The sequence below is a fragment of the Oncorhynchus nerka genome, linkage group LG20 (assembly GCF_034236695.1).
Source record: "Oncorhynchus nerka isolate Pitt River linkage group LG20, Oner_Uvic_2.0, whole genome shotgun sequence".
NCBI classification, from domain to species: Eukaryota; Metazoa; Chordata; class Actinopteri; order Salmoniformes; family Salmonidae; genus Oncorhynchus; species Oncorhynchus nerka.
In genome coordinates, this window is record NC_088415.1 from 19,629,297 (window position 1) to 19,654,161 (window position 24,865).

Consider the following 24,865-nt stretch of genomic DNA (forward strand, 5'->3'; position numbering starts at 1 on the left):
ACTTCATAGTTTTCATAGGAAAGATTATGAACACGACTCAGAGTTTGGAAAGCAGAAATGCCAGGTTGAAGATGATTGAGAATAAGGCAACAGATTAATTAGGGGTACAGTGTCCCGTCTTCCCAGGCTGCTGGCCTGGAGTAGAATCAGATGGGGCCAGAGTAGTGGAATAATGGTGTGGTTTTAACGGGTGCAGGGTTACTTGGTTAGGGCAATTTCTTCACAAAGTGTAATGAATTCATACTACAGAATAGTAGGCTGATACACAGCCAACACTGATGGCGGCCTGCACCTATAACATTTGTTTACAGACCGCCATAATACCAACGAAGAAGAAGGAGACAGGTGAGAACACACTAAACGCTCAGGTGAAACTCTCCAAAACAATCCAAGAAAGTATGCATCAATGACAATGTGACTATGAAAGTTATTACATTGAAGAAGGAAACAGAAAAGGAATTCACTCAACATGAACATTTGTTTTGCGTAGCATTTCGGCTGCTAATGGTCGCTGTATGGTTCTGCTTGGTGCATTGATCAGTTTTCTCGATGCTACATGTAGTTGTTAATTGACACAATGTCATTGTTGGCACCTTTCACACACTTGTTTTTTTATGCAAATTAAGGCATGTTTTTTTATGCTTTTATGCAAATTAAGGCATATTTTTTTGTTAATACTGCTGGTTTATTTGCCTACTAGCTTTATATATTGTTCAAAGCTCCACCACATGCTATATGCTACACTAAATAGCCACTGCTAATTTAGCCTGCTTTAGCTCAGGCTTACCACGCCACATGTTTTATTGCATCCAACTATTCATACCCCTTGACTTATTCCACATGTTGTGTTACAGCCTGAATTCAAAATGTATTAAATAAGTATCATCCATCTATACACAATAACCCATAATGACAAAGTGAAAATATGTTTTTAGAAATTGCTGCACATTTTTTGAAAATGAAATAGATAAGTATTCAGACCCTTTGCTATGACACTCCAAACTGAGCAGAAACTATTTATTTTTTTATTTATTTATTTCACCTTTATTTAACCAGGTAAGCAAGTTGAGAACAAGTTCTCATTTACAATTGCGACCTGGCCAAGATAAAGCAAAGCAGTTCGACACATACAACGACACAGAGTTACACATGGAGTAAAACAAACATACAGTCAATAATACAGTAAAAAAAAACAAGTCTATATACAATGTGAGCAAATTAGGTGAGAAGGGAGGTAAAGGCAAAAAAGGCCATGGTGGCAAAGTAAATACAATATAGCAAGTAAAACACTGGAATGGTAGTTTTGCAATGGAAGAATGTGCAAAGTAGAAATAAAAATAATGGGGTGCAAAGGAGCAAAATAAATAAATAAATTAAATACAGTTGGGAAAGAGGTAGTTGTTTGGGCTAAATTATAGGTGGGCTATGTACAGGTGCAGTAATCTGTAAGATGCTCTGACAGTTGGTGCTTAAAGCTAGTGAGGAGATAAGTGTTTCCAATTTAAGAGATTTTTGTAGTTCGTTCCAGTCATTGGCAGCAGAGAACTGGAAGGAGAGGCGGCCAAAGAAAGAATTGGTTTTGGGGGTGACTAGAGATATACCTGCTGGAGCGTGTGCTACAGGTGGGAGATGCTATGGTGACCAGCGAGCTGAGATAAGGGGGGACTTTACCTAGCAGGGTCTTGTAGATGACATGGAGCCAGTGGGTTTGGCGACGAGTATGAAGCGAGGGCCAGCCAACGAGAGCGTACAGGTCGCAATGGTGGGTAGTATATGGGGATTTGGTGACAAAACGGATTGCACTGTGATAGACTGCATCCAATTTGTTGAGTAGGGTATTGGAGGCTATTTTGTAAATGACATCGCCAAAGTCGAGGATTGGTAGGATGGTCAATTTTACAAGGGTATGTTTGGCAGCATGAGTGAAGGATGCTTTGTTGCGAAATAGGAAGCCAATTCTAGATTTAACTTTGGATTGGAGATGTTTGATATGGGTCTGGAAGGAGAGTTTACAGTCTAACCAGACACCTAAGTATTTGTAGTTGTCCACGTATTCTAAGTCAGAGCCGTCCAGAGTAGTGATGTTGGACAGGCGGGTAGGTGCAGGTAGCGATCGGTTGAAGAGCATGCATTTAGTTTTACTTGTATTTAAGAGCAATTGGAGGCCACGGAAGGAGAGTTGTATGGCATTGAAGCTTGCCTGGAGGGTTGTTAACACAGTGTCCAAAGAAGGGCCGGAAGTATACAGAATGGTGTCGTCTGCGTAGAGGTGGATCAGAGACTCACCAGCAGCAAGAGCGACCTCATTGATGTATACAGAGAAGAGAGTCGGTCCAAGAATTGAACCCTGTGGCACCCCCATAGAGACTGCCAGAGGTCCGGACAGCAGACCCTCCGATTTGACACACTGAACTCTATCAGAGAAGTAGTTGGTGAACCAGGCGAGGCAATCATTTGAGAAACCAAGGCTGTCGAGTCTGCCGATGAGGATGCGGTGGTTGACAGAGTCGAAAACCTTGGCCAGATCAATGAATACGGCTGCACAGTAATGTTTCTTATCGATGGCGGTTAAGATATCGTTTAGGACCTTGAGCGTGGCTGAGGTGCACCCATGACCAGCTCTGAAACCAGATTGCATAGCAGAGAAGGTATGGTGAGATTCGAAATGGTCGGTAATCTGTTTGTTGACTTGGCTTTCGAAGACCTTAGAAAGGCATGGTAGGATAGATATAGGTCTGTAACAGTTTGGGTCAAGAGTGTCCCCCCCTTTGAAGAGGGGGATGACCGCAGCTGCTTTCCAATCTTTGGGAATCTCAGATGACACGAAAGAGAGGTTGAACAGGCTAGTAATAGGACCATGAAGTCTGCTGAGATAGAATTGTGATGAGGTATATATCTGGGGAAGGGTGTAAAACTATTTCTAGAGTGATGAAAGTTTCCAAAAACTCAGTGCTCTCCGTCATTAGGAAATGTACAAAATTTGAAACTACCCAGACTCTGCCTAGAGCTGGCCCTCCTACCAAAGTGAGCAACCGGGCAAGAAGGACCTCGGTCAGGGAGGTGACCAAGAACTTGATTACCACTCTGACAGATCAACAGAGTTCCTTGGCTGAGATGGGAGAACCTGCCAGAAGGACAACCGTCTCAACAGCACTTCACCAATCTGGACTTTATGGGAGAGTGGCCAGACGGAAACCACTCCTGAGAAAAAGGCACATGACAGCACACCTGGAATTCTCAAAAATGGCTTTGAAAGAATGAGAGCATTTGGCAAAAATATCCTGTTGTCTGATGAGTCAAAAATGTGACTAATTGGCCTGAATGCAAAGCAGTATGTCTGGAGAAAACCAGACGCAGCTCATCAGTCGTCTACCACCATCCCTACCGTGAAGCATGACCATCATGCTATGGGGATGCTTTTTAGTGGCAGAGATTGGGAGACTGATAGAGGGAATAATGAATGAATCCAAATACAGGCAAATTCTTGAGAACCTGCTTCAAAGTACAAATGATCTTTGACTGGGGAGGCGAGGATTTACATACCAACGGGACAATGACCCCAAGCATACAGCCAAAGCAATGCTGGAATGGCTTCAGAACAAGAAGATGAAAGTCCTTGAGTGGCCCAGCCAAAGCTCAGACTTGAATCCCATTGAAAATCTCTGGTAAGACTTGAAGACTGCTGTTCATCATCTAACTTAACTGAGCTTGAGGAAATCTGCAAGGATGATTGGGAGAAAATCCCCAAATCCAAATTCACAAAGCTGATACAGACATCCCCAGGAAGACTCAAAGCTGATACAGACATCCCCAGGAAGACTCAAAGCTGATACAGACATCCCCAGGACGACTCAAAGCTGATACAGACATCCCCAGGAAGACTCAAAGCTGATACAGACATCCCCAGGAAGACTCAAAGCTGATACAGACATCCCCAGGAAGACTCAAAGCTGATACAGACATCCCCAGGACGACTCAAAGCTGATACAGACATCCCCAGGAAGACTCAAAGCTGATACAGACATCCCCAGGACAGACATCCCCAGGACGACTCAAAGCTGATACAGACATCCCCAGGAAGACTCAAAGCTGATACAGACATCCCCAGGAAGACTCAAAGCTGATACAGACATCCCCAGGAAGACTCAAAGCTGATACAGACATCCCCAGGACGACTCAAAGCTGATACAGACATCCCCAGGAAGACTCAAAGCTGATACAGACATCCCCAGGAAGACTCAAAGCTGATACAGACATCCCCAGGACGACTCAAAGCTGATACAGACATCCCCAGGAAGACTCAAAGCTGTAATCACCGCTAAAAGTGCTTCTATAAAGTATTGACTCAGGGGTGTGAATACTTAAATACGTGTTATATATTTCTGTATTTCATTTTCAATAAATGTGCAAAAGAAAACATTTTCTGAAGGCTCTGTATATGCATATTGCTATTGATATGTTTAAAAAAATGTATATTTCTATTGCAATTTATCAATATTAAGGCAGTTAATAACTGAATTATGCATTAATGTACTATCTTTATGGCTTGCTATTATTTGCTATTTCTGTCTCCCTGCAGAAAAATATACACAGTCAAAAGTTTGGACAAACCTACCTACTATTTTCTACATTGTAGAATAATAGTGAAGACATCAAAACTATGAAATAACACATATGGAATCATGTAGTAAACAAAAAAGTGTAAAACAAATCTAAATATATTTTAGATTTGAGATTCTTGGCATACTCTCAACTAGCTTTTCCAACAGTCTTGAAGGAGTTCCCACAAATGCTGAGCACCTGTTGGCTGTTTTCCTGTCACTCTGCGGTCCAACTCATCCCAAACCATCCCAATTGGGTTCAGGTCATCTGATGCAGCACTCCATCACTCTCCTTATTGGTCAAATAGCCCTTACACAGCCTGGATGTGTGTTGGGTCATTGTCCTGTTAAAAAACAGGACAAGCGCAAACCAGATGGGATGGCGTATCGCTGCAGAATGCTGTGGTAGCCATGCAGGTTAAGTGTGCCTTGAATTCTAAATAAATCATAGACAGTGTCACCAGCAAAGCATCCCCACACCATCACAAATTTTCCTCCATGCTTCACAGTGGGAACCATTTATGAGGAGATCATCCGTTCACGTACTCTGCATCTCACAAAGACACAGCAGTTGGAACCAAAAATCGGACATTTCATTTCTCGTGTTTCTTGGCCCAAGCAAGTCTCTTCTTATTATTAGTGTCATTTAGTTGTGGTTTCTTTGCAGGAATTCCACCATGAAGGCCTGATTCACGCAGTCTCCTCAGACATGTGTCTGTCACTTGAACTCTGTGAAGAATTGATTTGGGCAGCAATTTCTGAGGCTGGTAACTCTAATGAACTTATCCTCTGCAGCAGAGGTAAGTGTGGATCTTCCTTTCCTGTGGCCGCCTCGTGAGAGCCAGTTTCATCCCAGCGCTTGATGGTTTTTGTGACTGCACTTTAAGAAACTTTAGAAGTTCTTGAAATGTTCCGGAATTGACTGACCATCATGTCTGAAAGTAATGAGGGTCTGTCGTTTCTCTTTGCTTATTTGAGCTGTTCTTGCAATAATATGGACTTAGTCTTTTACCAAATAGGGCTATCTTCTGTATACCACCCCTACCTTGTCACAACACAACTTATTGGCTAAAACACAAGGAAAGAAATTCCACAAATTAACTTTTAACTAGGCACACCTGTTAATTGAAATGCATTCCAGGTGACTGCCTCATGAAGCTAGTTGAGAGAATGCAAAGAGTGTGCAAAGCTGTCATCAAGGCAAAGGGTGGCTACTTTGAAGAATCTCAAAAGTCAAATATACTTTGATTTGTTTAACACATTTTTGGTTACTACATGATTCCAGGTATTATTTCATAGTGGTGATGTCTTCCCTATTATTTTACAATGTAGAAAATAGTAAAAATAAAGAAAAACCCTTGAATGAGTAGGTGTGTCCAAACTTTTGACTCGTACTGTATACACAGTGCAAAAGAAAATATTTAGAACCCTTGACTTTTTCTACATTTTGTTACATTAGAGCCTTATTCTAAAATGTATTCAATAGTTTTTTTCCCCTCATCTACACACAATAACCAATAATGACAAAGCCTAAACAGGTTTATAGAATTTTTTGCAAATGTATTAAAAATAAATAACAGATACCTTATTTACATGTAAGTATTCAGACACTTTGCTATGAGACTCGAAATTGAACTCAGGTGCATCCTGTTTCCAAATATCATCCTTGAGATGTTCCTACAACTTGATTGGATTCCACCTGTGGTAAATTCAATTGATTGGACATGATTTGGAAAGGCACACACCTGTCTATTTAAGTCCCACAGTTGACAATGCATGTCAGAGCAAAACCAAGCCACGAGGTCGAAGGAATTGTCCATAGAGCTCCGATACAGGATTGTGTCGAGGCACAGATCTGGGGAAGGGTACCAAAACATTTCTGCAGCATTGAAGGCCCCTAAGAACACAGTAGCCACCATCATTCTTAAATGGAAGAAGTTTGGAACCACCAACACTCTTCCTAGAGCTGGCCGCCCAGAAAAACTGAGCAATCGGGGGAGAAGGGCCTTAGTCAGAGAGTTGACCAAGAACCCGATGGTCACTGACAGAACTCCAGAGTTCCTCTGTGGAGATGGGAGAACCTTCCAGAAGGACAATCATCTCTGCAGCACTCCACCAACACAGATTTTATGATAGAGTGGCCAGACAGAAGCCACTCCTCAGTAAAAGGCACATGACAGCCACTTGGAGTCTGCCAAAAGGCCCCTAAAGGACTCACAAACCATGAGAACAAGATTCTCTTGCCTGATGAAACCAAGATTGAATTATTTCGCCTGAATGCCAAGTGCCACGTCTGGAGGAAACCTGGCACCATCCCTACAGTAAAGCATGGTGGTGGCAACATCATGCTGTGGATATTTTTTGCAGCGGCGGGGACTGGGAGACTAGTCAGGATTGAGGGAAAGATGAACGGAACAAAGTACAGGGAGATCCTTGATAAAACAACTTCTACAGAGAGCTCAGGACCTCAGACTGGGGCGAGGATCACCTACCAACAGGACAATGATCCTAAGCACACAGCCAAGACAATGCAGGAGTGGCTATAGGACAAGTCTCTGAATGTATTTGAGTGGCCCAGCTCGAGTCCGGACTAGAACCTGATCGAACATCTCTGGATAGACCTGAAAATAGCTGTGCAGCAATGCTCCCCATCCAACCTGACAGAACTTGAGAGGATCTGCTGAGAAGAATGGGAGAAACTCCCCAAATACAGGTGTGCCAAACATGTAGCGTCATACCCAAGAAGATTTGAGGCTGTAATAGCTGCCAAAGGCTCTTTCTTCAACAAAGTACTGAGTAAAGGGTCTGAATACTTACTGTATGTAAATGTAATATTTCATTTTTATATATATATACACACACACACACACACACACACACACATTTGCAAAAATAAACTGTTTTTGCTTTGTTGTTATGGGGTATTGTGTAGATTAACTTAACAAAATGTGGAAAAAGTCAAGGGGTCTGAATACTTTCCGAATGCACTGTATCAAGACTATAACTGTAAGGGCACAAGGTAGAGACCCAAATGCAGACACCAAAAGGGGTAGGCAAAAGGGTGGTCGGGGACAGGCAAGAGTTCATAAACCAGGTCAGAGTCCAAACAGTACCAGTGGATAGATAGGCTTGAGGTCACGACAGGCAGGGGTTCAGTGAACAGGTCCGAGTCCAAACGGTACAAGGGGATAGGCAGGCTCGAGGTCAGGACAGGTAGAGAGGTCAGGCAGGCTCGAGGTCAGAGCAGGCAGAGTGGTCAGGCAGGCTCGAGGTCAGAGCAAGCAGAGTGGTCAGGCAGGCTCGAGGTCAGAGCAGGCAGAGTGGTCAGGCAGGCTCGAGGTCAGAGCAGGCAGAGTGGTCAGGCAGGCTCGAGGTCAGAGCAGGCAGAGTGGTCAGGCAGGCTCGAGGTCAGAGCAGGCAGAGAGGTCAGGCAGGCGTATTCGGCATCAGGACAAGCAAGGGTCAAAACCAGGAGGGCTAGGAAAGAAACAGAGACTGGGAAAAATAGGAGCTCGGAGAAACGCTGGTTGACTTGGCAAAACAAGACAAAATGGCACAGAGAGACAGGAAACCCAGGGATAAATACACAGGGGACTAATGGGGAAAACAGGAGACACCTGGAGGTGGGTGGAGATAATCACCAAGACAGGTGAAACAGATCAGGGCATGACAATAACTACCAATTGGATATCATGAAATTGAGGTGAAAAGGGGTAAAAAGTACAACAAAAAAACTCATTTTATGCACTCTGGACATGCTTTGGTAGTACCCAACTTGCTAACTACTATCAGTTCATAATGGCCTGGTACTCAGGGCTCTATTGTCCCTCTAACCACTCTGACATCAATGTAAATGCTTTCGAAAATCACATCCAACACTTATCAAGAAAACAGTAGGCCTATCATACTTTTAAAACTCACCTCACTGTGATGATCAATTTGAAGAAAGAGGTTCAACAGCGAGTTGAAACAGTGTAAAATATGTTTGTTGTTTCAAAGCCTAATACAACAAAATGGACAATGATGGTGATGATTCATTTCAATTCCCCCATATGCATATTAGCGCTTATGCATTTAATTTTAATTTTTAATTTTACCTTTATTTAACCAGGCAAGTCAGTTAAGAACACATTCTTATTTTCAATGACGGCCTGGGAACAGTGGGTTAACTGCCTGTTCAGGGGCAGAATGACAGATTTGTACCTTGTCAGCTCGGGGGTTTGAACTCGCAACCTTCCGGTTGCTAGTCCAACGCTCTAACCACTAGGTTACGCTGCCGCCCCAAAGGCTCTTTCTTCAACCTATGCATATGCATAGGCTTATGAGCCCAAGCCCCCCACCAAAGAAAACATCATTAAAATGTTGATTGTGCCGTTATACAATACGAAGCCTACCACATATTATGCATGGGAAAAAAACATCAAACATAACTGATTTAAAATGTATTTGATACATAGTTGGTCTAGTCAGTGAGTGTGGACTGTATTATTATGCTTACTGGATGGACTGGTTACCTTACGCTCCAAAATGTCTTCCATGAGTCTGGGAGAGAACGTATAGCCCTAGGCGATGCTGCTGGTTCATTGATTGTGCAGGGCGGCTTACAGTTGGCCTACAATTAGTGAATTTGTATTTGATTTTGATTAGCCTAGTAACATTACCTTTAGCTATAAAGCATATCTCACCACCATGCGTTTCCATCTCCTCTCTCCTTTATTCATTTCTGAAGCGCGCAGACGGGCTCTCAACAGTTTAGTGAAATTTGTTTAGTTGTGAAAACATGTTACTATCGATGTTCCCGAACGGATTTCACTTGGTTTTCCAAATTAAGCACTGGGTAGCTGCAGGATCAAGGTTGGAGAGCCCATGGCATACAGAGTTTGGGTAGAATATCACTGGGTAGCTGCAGGATCAAGGTTGGAGAGCCCATGGCATACAGAGTTTGGGTAGAATATCACTGGGTAGCTGCAGGATCAAGGTTGGAGAGCCCATGGCATACAGAGTTTGGGTAGAATATCACTGGGTATCTGCAGGATCAAGGTTGGAGAGCCCATGGCATACAGAGTTTGGGTAGAATATCACTGGGTAGCTGCAGGATCAAGGTTGGAGAGCCCATGGCATACAGAGTTTGGGTAGAATATCACTGGGTATCTGCAGGATCAAGGTTGGAGAGCCCATGGCATACAGAGTTTGGGTAGAATATCACTGGGTATCTGCAGGATCAAGGTTGGAGAGCCCATGGCATACAGAGTTTGGGTAGAATATCACTGGGTAGCTGCAGGATCAAGGTTGGAGAGCCCATGGCATACAGAGTTTGGGTAGAATATCACTGGGTAGCTGCAGGATCAAGGTTGGAGAGCCCATGGCATACAGAGTTTGGGTAGAATATCACTGGGTATCTGCAGGATCAAGGTTGGAGAGCCCATGGCATACAGAGTTTGGGTAGAATATCACTGGGTAGCTGCAGGATCAAGGTTGGAGAGCCCATGGCATACAGAGTTTGGGTAGAATATCACTGGGTATCTGCAGGATCAAGGTTGGAGAGCCCATGGCATACAGAGTTTGGGTAGAATATCACTGGGTATCTGCAGGATCAAGGTTGGAGAGCCCATGGCATACAGAGTTTGGGTAGAATATCACTGGGTATCTGCAGGATCAAGGTTGGAGAGCCCATGGCATACAGAGTTTGGGTAGAATATCACTGGGTATCTGCAGGATCAAGGTTGGAGAGCCCATGGCATACAGAGTTTGGGTAGAATATCACTGGGTAGCTGCAGGATCAAGGTTGGAGAGCCCATGGCATACAGAGTTTGGGTAGAATATCACTGGGTAGCTGCAGGATCAAGGTTGGAGAGCCCATGGCATACAGAGTTTGGGTAGAATATCACTGGGTATCTGCAGGATCAAGGTTGGAGAGCCCATGGCATACAGAGTTTGGGTAGAATATCACTGGGTAGCTGCAGGATCAAGGTTGGAGAGCCCATGGCATACAGAGTTTGGGTAGAATATCACTGGGTATCTGTAAGATCAAGGTTGGAGAGCCCATGGCATACAGAGTTTGGGTAGAATATCACTGGGTATCTGCAGGATCAAGGTTGGAGAGCCCATGGCATACAGAGTTTGGGTAGAATATCACTGGGTATCTGCAGGATCAAGGTTGGAGAGCCCATGGCATACAGAGTTTGGGTAGAATATCACTGGGTATCTGCAGGATCAAGGTTGGAGAGCCCATGGCATACAGAGTTTGGGTAGAATATCACTGGGTATCTGCAGGATCAAGGTTGGAGAGCCCATGGCATACAGAGTTTGGGTAGAATATCACTGGGTAGCTGCAGGATCAAGGTTGGAGAGCCCATGGCATACAGAGTTTGGGTAGAATATCACTGGGTATCTGCAGGATCAAGGTTGGAGAGCCCATGGCATACAGAGTTTGGGTAGAATATCACTGGGTATCTGCAGGATCAGGTTGGAGAGCCCATGGCATACAGAGTTTGGGTAGAATATCACTGGGTAGCTGCAGGATCAAGGTTGGAGAGCCCATGGCATACAGAGTTTGGGTAGAATATCACTGGGTAGCTGCAGGATCAAGGTTGGAGAGCCCATGGCATACAGAGTTTGGGTAGAATATCACTGGGTATCTGCAGGATCAAGGTTGGAGAGCCCATGGCATACAGAGTTTGGGTATAATATCACTGGGTAGCTGCAGGATCAAGGTTGGAGAGCCCATGGCATACAGAGTTTGGGTAGAATATCACTGGGTATCTGCAGGATCAAGGTTGGAGAGCCCATGGCATACAGAGTTTGGGTAGAATATCACTGGGTATCTGCAGGATCAAGGTTGGAGAGCCCATGGCATACAGAGTTTGGGTAGAATATCACTGGGTATCTGCAGGATCAAGGTTGGAGAGCCCATGGCATACAGAGTTTGGGTAGAATATCACTGGGTATCTGCAGGATCAAGGTTGGAGAGCCCATGGCATACAGAGTTTGGGTAGAATATCACTGGGTAGCTGCAGGATCAAGGTTGGAGAGCCCATGGCATACAGAGTTTGGGTAGGATATCACTGGGTATCTGTAAGATCAAGGTTGGAGAGCCCATGGCATACAGAGTTTGGGTAGAATATCACTGGGTATCTGCAGGATCAAGGTTGGAGAGCCCATGGCATACAGAGTTTGGGTAGAATATCACTGGGTATCTGCAGGATCAAGGTTGGAGAGCCCATGGCATACAGAGTTTGGGCGGAATATCCCCTGTCAGGCAGCGAAAAAATGCTCCTCAAACAGTGGTTGATGCGTGGAGTGAAACAAGGGTTCTTATATTTATTTCTCAGCTGCTCATATTAAGCACATGCTCCGCTATAAAACCGAAGTCGCCTACAAAACTGACTGGCGGGAAAGCACGCGGCCTCCATTCACTATTCGAGTACATACAGATGACATGTCTTTTGTCCCCTGCGTATTTGATAATGGGACATTCTAAATCGAAACAAATTGTACATATTAGTAAAGGCAAGCAGTAGCGGTGCGTGCGTAAAATCACTGGGGAAGCCAAAAAGCCACATTATATGATGTGATGTGATAGTTGCGTTGTTTGCTCAATAGCCTGTTAATTAATATGTTAGCAACGGTGATATATAGGCCTAAAGGCAGAGACAATAAGAAGTCACAGTGGCAGAATAAATTCAACCACACATGTGTTTTATAAAAAAAAAAAAACACTGAAGACAAGATTACATTGAGAATAGTCTGATGGGTGAAAATATGATCACTTGATGAGAGAACAGCTGCACAGCCTGAGGCAAGGAACAGAGCAAGTCTTTTTTGCTACTTTCTCAAATCATCAATACCCTATAGTCTCTTCATGCAGCCCATGTCTGTTCTGATTTCTAAGACATTCTAAGGTTTGTATCATTCACAACTAAGGTTGACAAATAACAAAATCTAGCATATAGGACTTGTTTAAAATAATAACTTTTACGCTCAACATAGCCACTTCACATGCGCACTCGCTGGTTAAATTATATTCTTCTTACTATAAAATTAAATAATGGCACAGGACGTATAAGCTTATCTTGAACAAGCCCACAGCCTATGTGTCACGCCCTGACCTTAGAGAGCCTTTTTATTTCTCTATTTGGTTAGGTCAGGGTGTGATTTGGGTGGGCATTCTAGTTTTCTATTTCTTTGTTGGCCGGGTAGGGTTCCCAATCAGAGGCAGCTGTCTATCGTTGTCTCTGATTGGGAATCATACTTAGGCAGCCTGTTTTCCACCCTAGTTTGTGGGATCTTGTCTTTGGATAGTTGCTGTTTAGCGCTACAGAGCTTTACGTTCGTTTACATTTGGTTGTTTTTTTGGTGTTCATTTAATAAAGTACGATGAACACTTTCCACGCTGCGCTTTTGGTCTCACTCATTCAACGACGGACGTAACACTATGACATGGAGCATAGCCATATAACTAACATACAGTAGGCCAACTCATATTCTGTTCTTCTGAAATACATTTCTTCATTACATTTATTCATATCATAATGTTTCTTTAGACCTGACTAAAAGATATAATGGATTTATTTTGATGGTGTATATTAATTACATTTATTTTTTGTACTTTTTAAAATGTAGATGTTTCACGCATCAGCATCAGCAGTTTATATGTGTGGAGGCCTGGAGATGCTCAACAGGTTTATATTAAATAAAGGCCAATTAGCATGAGACCAGCAGTCTTTTGCATGAAAATAACCGGCTGACAATATTTCATGACCGCCACAGCCCTAAATATGATAAAGACCTTACAGATCTTTGAAGTGTTTTCATCAGTATAAAAATGTTAAAGACCTGTTCATGTTTTGTTGTCATTTGATAATTTGCAAAGAAAAGATAAAGCCCTTGAAACTTAAAAATCATTTCTTGATAAAGAAATTAGTTATAGTTATTGTACGGTATTAATTTTAATACCTATTTTCTCACATCCTTTGTTATAGCATAAGTGTACATTTGACAATTTTAAGTTACCAATGAGGAGTTTATCAGCACACCATATAGGAGCAGGGAATATACAAAAAGAGGGATTCCCATTTACAGTATTTAAACTAAAGGTCGACCGATTAATCGGAATGGCCTATTAATTAGGGCCGATTTCAAGTTTTCATAACAATCGGAAATCAGTATTTTTGGGCGCGGATTTGCCCATTTGTTTTATTTTTTATAACTATATTTAACTAGGCAAGTCAGTTAGAAACACATTCTTATTTTCAATGAAGACCTAGGAACGGTGGGTTAACTGCCTTGTTCAGGGGCAGAATGACAGATTTTCACCTTGTCAGCTCGGGGGATCCAATCTTGCAACATCACAGTTAACTAGTCCAACGCAATAACGACCTGCCTCTCTCTCATTGCACTCCACAAGGAGACTGCCTGTTACACGAAAGCAGTAAGCCAAGGTACGTTGCTAGCTAGCATTAAACTTATCTTGTAAAAAACAATCAATCATAATCACTAGTTAACTACACATGGTTGATGATATTACTAGATATTATCTAGCGTGTCCTGCGTTGCATATAATCTGACTGAGCATACAAGTATCTAAGTATCTGACTGAGCGGTGGTAGGCAGAAACAGACGTGTAAACATTCATTCAAACAGCACTTTCGTGCGTTTTGCCAACAGATCTTCGTTGTGACTTCAAGCCTATCAACTCCCGAGATGAGGCTGGTGTAACCGAAGTGAAATGGCTAGCTAGTTAGCGCGCGCTAATAGCGTTTGAAACGTCACTCGCTCTGAGCCTTGCAGTGGTTGTTTCCCTTGCTCTGCATGGGTAACGCTGCTTCGATGGTGGCTGTTGTTGTTGTGTTGCTGGTTCGAGCCCAGGGAGGAGCGAGGAGAGGGATGGAAGCTATACTGTTACACTGGCAACACTAAAGTGCCTATAAGAACATCCAATAGTCAAAGGTTAATGAAATATAAATGGTATAGAGTGAAATAGTCCTATAATTCCTATAATAACTACAACCTAAAACTCCTTACCTGGGAATATTGAAGACTCATGTTAAAAGGAACCACCAGCTTTCATATGTTCTCATGTTCTGAGCAAGGAACTGAAACGTTAGCTTTCTTACATAGCACATATTGTACTTTTACTTTCTTCTCCAACACATTGTTTTTGCATTATTTAAACCAAATTGAACATGTTTCATTATTTACTTGAGGCTAAATTGGTTTTATTTATGTATTATATTAAGTTAAAATAAGTGTTCAATAATCAGTATCGGTATCGGCGTTGAAAAATCATAATTTAAACTCCAGAAGAAGGGATCTATACAGTATATAAACTCCAGAAGAAGGGATCTATACAGTATATAAACTCCAGAAGAAGGGATCTATACAGTATTTAAACTCCAGAAGAAGGGATCTATACAGTATATAAACTCTAGAAGAAGGGATCTATACAGTATTTAAACTCTAGAAGAAGGGATCTATACAGTATATAAACTCCAGAAGAAGGGATCTATACAGTATATAAACTCCAGAAGAAGGGATCTATACAGTATATAAACTCTAGAAGAAGGGATCTATACAGTATATAAACTCCAGAAGAAGGGATCTATACAGTATATAAACTCTAGAAGAAGGGATCTATACAGTATTTAAACTCCAGAAGAAGGGATCTATACAGTATATAAACTCCAGAAGAAGGGATCTATACAGTATTAAACTCTAGAAGAAGGGATCTATACAGTATATAAACTCCAGAAGAAGGGATCTATACAGTATTTAAACTCTAGAAGAAGGGATCTATACAGTATTTAAACTCTAGAAGAAGGGATCTATACAGTATTTAAACTCTAGAAGAAGGGATCTATACAGTATATAAACTCTAGAAGAAGGGATCTATACAGTATTTAAACTCTAGAAGAAGGGATCTATACAGTATTTAAACTCTAGAAGAAGGGATCTATACAGTATTTAAACTCCAGAAGAAGGGATCTATACAGTATTTAAACTCTAGAAGAAGGGATCTATACAGTATTTAAACTCCAGAAGAAGGGATCTATACAGTATTTAAACTCTAGAAGAAGGGATCTATACAGTATTTAAACTCTAGAAGAAGGGATCTATACAGTATTTAAACTCCAGAAGAAGGGATCTATACAGTATTTAAACTCTAGAAGAAGGGATCTATACAGTATTTAAACTCAGAAGAAGGGATCTATACAGTATTTAAACTCTAGAAGAAGGGATCTATACAGTATTTAAACTCTAGAAGAAGGGATCTATACAGTATTTAAACTCTAGAAGAAGGGATCTATACAGTATTTAAACTCTAGAAGAAGGGATCTATACAGTATTTAAACTCTAGAAGAAGGGATCTATACAGTATTTAAACTCTAGAAGAAGGGATCTATACAGTATTTAAACTAAACCTAGAAGAAGGGATCTATTTAAACAGTATTTAAACTCTAGAAGAAGGGATCTATACAGTATTTAAACTCTAGAAGAAGGGATCTATACAGTATTTAAACTCTAGAAGAAGGGATCTATACAGTATTTAAACTCCAGAAGAAGGGATCTATACAGTATTTAAACTCTATACAGAAGAAGGGATCTATACAGTATTTAAACTCCAGAAGAAGGGATCTATACAGTATTTAAACTCTAGAAGAAGGGATCTATACAGTATTTAAACTCTAGAAGAAGGGATCTATACAGTATTTAAACTCCAGAAGAAGGGATCTATACAGTATTTAAACTCTAGAAGAAGGGATCTATACAGTATTTAAACTCCAGAAGAAGGGATCTATACAGTATTTAAACTCCAGAAGAAGGGATCTATACAGTATTTAAACTCCAGAAGAAGGGATCTATACAGTATTTAAACTCTAGAAGAAGGGATCTATACAGTATTTAAACTCTAGAAGAAGGGATCTATACAGTATTTAAACTCCAGAAGAAGGGATCTATACAGTATTTAAACTCTAGAAGAAGGGATCTATACAGTATTTAAACTCCAGAAGAAGGGATCTATACAGTATTTAAACTCTAGAAGAAGGGATCTATACAGTATTTAAACTCTAGAAGAAGGGATCTATACAGTATTTAAACTCCAGAAGAAGGGATCTATACAGTATTTAAACTCCAGAAGAAGGGATCTATACAGTATTTAAACTCCAGAAGAAGGGATCTATACAGTATTTAAACTCCAGAAGAAGGGATCTATACAGTATTTAAACTCTAGAAGAAGGGATCTATACAGTATTTAAACTCCAAGAAGGGATCTATACAGTATTTAAACTCCAGAAGAAGGGATCTATACAGTATTTAAACTCCAGAAGAAGGGATCTATACAGTATTTAAACTCCAGAAGAAGGGATCTATACAGTATTTAAACTCCAGAAGAAGGGATCTATACAGTATTTAAACTCTAGAAGAAGGGATCTATACAGTATTTAAACTCTAGAAGAAGGGATCTATACAGTATTTAAACTCTAGAAGAAGGGATCTATACAGTATTTAAACTCAGAAGAAGGGATCTATACAGTATTTAAACTCCAGAAGAAGGGATCTATACAGTATTTAAACTCCAGAAGAAGGGATCTATACAGTATTTAAACTCCAGAAGAAGGGATCTATACAGTATTTAAACTCCAGAAGAAGGGATCTATACAGTATTTAAACTCTAGAAGAAGGGATCTATACAGTATTTAAACTCTAGAAGAAGGGATCTATACAGTATTTAAACTCTAGAAGAAGGGATCTATACAGTATTTAAACTCCAGAAGAAGGGATCTATACAGTATTTAAACTCCAGAAGAAGGGATCTATACAGTATTTAAACTCCAGAAGAAGGGATCTATACAGTATTTAAACTCTAGAAGAAGGGATCTATACAGTATTTAAACTCTAGAAGAAGGGATCTATACAGTATTTAAACTCCAGAAGAAGGGATCTATACAGTATTTAAACTCTAGAAGAAGGGATCTATACAGTATTTAAACTCCAGAAGAAGGATCTATACAGTATTTAAACTCTAGAAGAAGGATCTATACAGTATTTAAACTCTAGAAGAAGGGATCTATACAGTATTTAAACTCTAGAAGAAGGGATCTATACAGTATTTAAACTCTAGAAGAAGGGATCTATACAGTATTTAAACTCTAGAAGAAGGGATCTATACAGTATTTAAACTCTAGAAGAAGGGATCTATACAGTATTTAAACAGTATATAAACTCAGAAGAAGGGATCTATACAGAAGAAGGGATCTATACAGTATTTAAACTCCAGAAGAAGGGATCTATACAGTATTTAAACTCCAGAAGAAGGGATCTATACAGTATTTAAACTCTAGAAGAAGGGATCTATACAGTATTTAAACTCCTAGAAGAAGGGATCTATACAGTATTTAAACTCTAGAAGAAGGGATCTATACAGTATTTAAACTCCAGAAGAAGGGATCTATACAGTATTTAAACTCCAGAAGAAGGGATCTATACAGTATTTAAACTCTAGAAGAAGGGATCTATACAGTATTTAAACTCAGAAGAAGGGATCTATACAGTATTTAAACAGTATTTAAACTCCAGAAGGGATCTATACAGTATTTAAACTCTAGAAGAAGGGATCTATACAGTATTTAAACTCTAGAAGAAGGGATCTATACAGTATTTAAACTCAGAAGAAGGGATCTATACAGTATTTAAACTCTAGAAGAAGGGATCTATACAGTATTTAAACTCCAGAAGAAGGGATTTAAACTACAGTATTTAAACTCTAGAAGAAGGGATCTATACAGTATTTAAACTCCAGAAGAAGGGATCTATACAGTATTTAAACTCTAGAAGAAGGGATCTATACAGTATTTAAACTCCAGAAGAAGGGATCTATACAGTATTTAAACTCTAGAAGAAGGGATCTATACAGTATTTAAACTCTAGAAGAAGGGATCTATACAGTATTTAAACTCTAGAAGAAGGGATCTATACAGTATTTAAACTCCAGAAGAAGGGATCTATACAGTATTTAAACTCTAGAAGAAGGGATCTATTTAAACTCAGAAGAAGGTATTTAAACTCTAGAAGAAGGGATCTATACAGTATTTAAACTCTAGAAGAAGGGATCTATACAGTATTTAAACTCTAGAAGAAGGGATCTATACAGTATTTAAACTCTAGAAGAAGGGATCTATACAGTATTTAAACTCCAGAAGGGATCTATACAGTATGTAAACTCTAGAAGAAGGGATCTATACAGTATTTAAACTCAGAAGAAGGGATCTATACAGTATTTAAACTCAGAAGAAGGGATCTATACAGTATTTAAACTCCAGAAGAAGGGATCTATACAGTATTTAAACTCCAGAAGAAGGGATCTATACAGTATTTTAAACAGTATTTAAACTCCAGAAGAAGGGATCTATACAGTATTTAAACAGAAGAAGGGATCTATACAGTATTTAAAAGAAGGGATCTATACAGTATTTAAACTCCAGAAGAAGGGATCTATACAGTATTTAAACTCTAGAAGAAGGGATCTATACAGTATTTAAACTCCAGAAGAAGGGATCTATACAGTATTTAAACTCCAGAAGAAGGGATCTATACAGTATTTAAACTCCAGAAGAAGGGATCTATACAGTATTTAAACTCCAGAAGAAGGGATCTATACAGTATTTAAACTCTAGAAGAAGGGATCTATACAGTATTTAAACTCTAGAAGAAGGGATCTATACAGTATTTAAACTCCAGAAGAAGGGATCTATACAGTATTTAAACTCTAGAAGAAGGGATCTATACAGTATTTAAACTCCAGAAGAAGGGATCTATACAGTATTTAAACTCCAGAAGAAGGGATCTATACAGTATTTAAACTCTAGAAGAAGGGATCTATACAGTATTTAAACTCCAGAAGAAGGGATCTATACAGTATTTAAACTCCAGAAGAAGGGATCTATACAGTATTTAAACTCCAGAAGAAGGGATCTATACAGTATTTAAACTCTAGAAGAAGGGATCTATACAGTATTTAAACTCCAGAAGAAGGGATCTATACAGTATTTAAACTCTAGAAGAAGGGATCTATACAGTATTTAAACTCCAGAAGAAGGGATCTATACAGTATTTAAACTCTAGAAGAAGGGATCTATACAGTATTTAAACTCTAGAAGAAACTATACAGTATTTAAAAGAAGGGATCTATACAGTATTTAAACTCCAGAAGAAGGGATCTATACAGTATTTAAACTCAGAAGAAGGGATCTATACAGTATTTAAACTCTAGAAGAAGGGATCTATACAGTATTTAAACTCTAGAAGAAGGGATCTATACAGTATTTAAACTCCAGAAGAAGGGATCTATACAGTATTTACAGAAGAAGGGACTACAGTATTTAAAAGAAGGGATCTATACAGTATTTAAACTCCAGAAGAAGGGATCTATACAGTATTTAAACTCCAGAAGAAGGGATCTATACAGTATTTAAACTCTAGAAGAAGAAGGGATCTATACAGTATTTAAACTCTAGAAGAAGGGATCTATACAGTATTTAAACTCTAGAAGAAGGGATCTATACAGTATTTAAACTCTAGAAGAAGGGATCTATACAGTATTTAAACTCCAGAAGAAGGGATCTATACAGTATTTAAACCCAGAAGAAGGGATCTATACAGTATTTAAACTCTAGAAGAAGGGATCTATACAGTATTTAAACTCAGAAGAAGGGATCTATACAGTATTTAAACTCCAGAAGAAGGGATCTATACAGTATTTTCCAGAAGAAGGAAACAGTATTTCTAGAAGAAGGGATCTATACAGTATTTAAACTCCAGAAGAAGGGATCTATACAGTATTTAAACTCCAGAAGAAGGGATCTATACAGTATTTAAACTCTAGAAGAAGGGATCTATACAGTATTTAAACTCCAGAAGAAGGGATCTATACAGTATTTAAACTCCAGAAGAAGGGATCTATACAGTATTTAAACTCCAGAAGAAGGGATCTATACAGTATTTAAACTCTAGAAGAAGGGATCTATACAGTATTTAGACTATACTAGTATTTAAACTCTAGAAGAAGGGATCTATACAGTATTTAAACTCCAGAAGAAGGGATCTAACAGTATTTAAACTCAGAAGAAGGGATCTATACAGTATTTAAACTCCAGAAGAAGGGATCTATACAGTATTTAAACTCTAGAAGAAGGGATCTATACAGTATTTAAACTCCAGAAGAAGGGATCTATACAGTATTTAAACTCCAGAAGAAGGGATCTATACAGTATTTAAACTCTAGAAGAAGGGATCTATACAGTATTTAAACTCTAGAAGAAGGGATCTATACAGTATTTAAACTCTAGAAGAAGGGATCTATACAGTATTTAAACTCCAGAAGAAGGGATCTATACAGTATTTAAACTCTAGAAGAAGGGATCTATACAGTATTTAAACTCTAGAAGAAGGGATCTATACAGTATTTAAACTCTAGAAGAAGGGATCTATACAGTATTTAAACTCTAGAAGAAGGGATCTATACAGTATTTAAACTCCAGAAGAAGGGATCTATACAGTATTTAAACTCCAGAAGAAGGGATCTATACAGTATTTCCAGAAGAAGGGATCTATACAGTATTTAAACTCTAGAAGAAGGGATCTATACAGTATTTAAACTCTAGAAGAAGGGATCTATACAGTATTTAAACTCTAGAAGAAGGGATCTATACAGTATTTAAACTCCAGAAGAAGGGATCTATACAGTATTTAAACTCCAGAAGAAGGGATCTATACAGTATTTAAACTCCAGAAGAAGGGATCTATACAGTATTTAAACTCCAGAAGAAGGGATCTATACAGTATTTAAACTCCAGAAGAAGGGATCTATACAGTATTTAAACTCCAGAAGAAGGGATCTATACAGTATTTAAACTCCAGAAGAAGGGATCTATACAGTATTTAAACTCCAGAAGAAGGGATCTATACAGTATTTAAACTCTAGAAGAAGGGATCTATACAGTATTTAAACTCTAGAAGAAGGATCTATACAGTATTTAAACTCCAGAAGAAGGGATCTATACAGTATTTAAACTCTAGAAGAAGGGATCTATACAGTATTTAAACTCCAGAAGAAAGGATCTAACTAGTATTTAAACTCCAGAAGAAGGGATCTATACAGTATTTAAACTCCAGAAGAAGGGATCTATACAGTATTTAAACTCCAGAAGAAGGGATCTATACAGTATTTAAACTCCAGAAGAAGGGATCTATACAGTATTTAAACTCTAGAAGAAGGGATCTATACAGTATTTAAACTCCAGAAGAAGGGATCTATACAGTATTTAAACTCTAGAAGAAGGGATCTATACAGTATTTAAACTCCAGAAGAAGGGATCTATACAGTATTTAAACTCTAGAAGAAGGGATCTATACAGTATTTAAACTCCAGAAGAAAGGATCTAACTAGTATTTAAACTCCAGAAGAAGGGATCTATACAGTATTTAAACTCCAGAAGAAGGGATCTATACAGTATTTAAACTCTAGAAGAAGGGATCTATACAGTATTTAAACTCCAGAAGAAGGGATCTATACAGTATTTAAACTCTAGAAGAAGGGATCTATACAGTATTTAAACTCCAGAAGAAGGGATCTATACAGTATTTAAACTCCAGAAGAAGGGATCTATACAGTATTTAAACTCCAGAAGAAGGGATCTATACAGTATTTAAACTCTAGAAGAAGGGATCTATACAGTATTTAAACTCCAGAAGAAGGGATCTATACAGTATTTAAACTCCAGAAGAAGGGATCTATACAGTATTTAAACTCTAGAAGAAGGGATCTATACAGTATTTAAACTCCAGAAGAAGGGATCTATACAGTATTTAAACTCTAGAAGAAGGGATCTATACAGTATATAAACTCTAGAAGAAGGGATCTATACAGTATTTAAACTCCAGAAGAAGGGATCTATACAGTATTTAAACTCTAGAAGAAGGGATCTATACAGTATTTAAACTCCAGAAGAAAGGATCTAACTAGTATTTAAACTCCAGAAGAAGGGATCTATACAGTATTTAAACTCCAGAAGAAGGGATCTATACAGTATTTAAACTCTAGAAGAAGGGATCTATACAGTATTTAAACTCCAGAAGAAGGGATCTATACAGTATTTAAACTCTAGAAGAAGGGATCTATACAGTATTTAAACTCCAGAAGAAGGGATCTATACAGTATTTAAACTCCAGAAGAAGGGATCTATACAGTATTTAAACTCTAGAAGAAGGGATCTATACAGTATTTAAACTCTAGAAGAAGGGATCTATACAGTATTTAAACTCTAGAAGAAGGGATCTATACAGTATTTAAACTCTAGAAGAAGGGATCTATACAGTATTTAAACTCCAGAAGAAGGGATCTATACAGTATTTAAACTCTAGAAGAAGGGATCTATACAGTATTTAAACTCCGGAAGAAAGGATCTAACTAGTATTTAAACTCCAGAAGAAGGGATCTATACAGTATTTAAACTCCAGAAGAAGGGATCTATACAGTATTTAAACTCCAGAAAAAGGGATCTATACAGTATTTAAACTCCAGAAGAAGGGATCTATACAGTATTTAAACTCCAGAAGAAGGGATCTATACAGTATTTAAACTCCAGAAGAAGGGATCTATACAGTATTTAAACTCCAGAAGAAGGGATCTATACAGTATTTAAACTCTAGAAGAAGGGATCTATACAGTATTTAAACTCTAGAAGAAGGGATCTATACAGTATTTAAACTCTAGAAGGGATCTATACAGTATTTAAACTCTAGAAGAAGGGATCTATACAGTATTTAAACTCTAGAAGGGATCTATACAGTATTTAAACTCCAGAAGAAGGGATCTATACAGTATTTAAACTCTAGAAGAAGGGATCTATACAGTATTTAAACTCTAGAAGAAGGGACCTATACAGTATTTAAACTCTAGAAGGGATCTATACAGTATTTAAACTCTAGAAGGGATCTATACAGTATTTAAACTCCAGAAGAAGGGATCTATACAGTATTTAAACTCTAGAAGGGATCTATACAGTATTTAAACTCTAGAAGAATAGATCTATACAGTATTTACACTCCAGAAGAAGGGATCTTAGCCTAGTGGTTAGAGCGTTGGACTAGTAACCGGAAGGTTGTGAGTTCAAACCCCCGAGCTGACAAGGTACAAATCTGTCGTTCTGCCCCTGAACAGGCAGTTAACCCACTGTTCCCAGGCCGTCATTGAAAATAAGAATGTGTTCTTAACTGACTTGCCTGGTTAAATAAAGGTTAAATTAAAATTAAATCTATACAGTATTTAAACTCTAGAAGAAGGGATCTATACAGTATTTAAACTCTAGAAGAAGGGATCTATACAGTATTTAAACTCTAGAAGAAGGGATCTATACAGTATATAAACTCTAGAAGAAGGGATCTATACAGTATTTAAACTCTAGAAGAAGGGATCTATACAGTATTTAAACTCTAGAAGAAGGGATCTATACAGTATTTAAACTCCAGAAGAAGGGATCTAATTAGGCACTACACAGGATTCTTATTTAGATCAGTGATACTATCAAGAGCAGTGTGTCGTTTCCTTTTTCCTTCATCAGGTTCTACATGACACCTTTATTCTTAGACTGTAGTGTTTAGGAGTTTTAGCGAGAGACGAAACAACACCAAAAGAGAAGGTATCTAATTATGCACAAAACAGGACTCACCATAATAGTGTTTTCAACCTTTTCCTCTTGCAAGGTGTTACACAACTCTTGATTAAGTGGTGTTACAATACACCATGTCATGCCTTAGAACACCTGAGGTTGAATGTTTCAGTGCACCTTAAATCTGTCTCATAACCCCTTACACACATGTGCTTCAAAACTCCAGGTTTCCTCTCTTTAAAGTTGGTGTCAGTGCAGTTGCCACTAGTTTGTGTTACAAAACACTGCATTTTAACAGTGTATATAGTGTTATGAACATTCATATCATAACACAACCTAAGCAGGTTCTTCACACACACACACATGCGTGCACACACACACACACACACACACACACACACACTGAGACAGCATGAATGTGAATGGCTGGGAATCCATTTTCTCCTCCAGTTGATGACTATAAATATGTAGAATTTGTCCACTCTGTTCTGAAAGGGAGAGCCAGTCCACCCTCCACACCCTCTTCAACCCTGTCTAATAAACACAGCATCATCTCTTCAGGAACAAGATGTGCATCAAATGGGGATGGGCTGAATC

At 39.0% G+C, this 24,865-nt stretch overlaps 1 protein-coding gene across 1 annotated transcript in view; it reads right to left on the reverse strand.

Annotated features, from left to right (window-relative positions):
* Positions 1-24,865, reverse strand: part of LOC115102015 (uncharacterized) — a 120,089-nt gene that overhangs the window by 94,471 nt on the left and 753 nt on the right. The window lies entirely within an intron of this gene.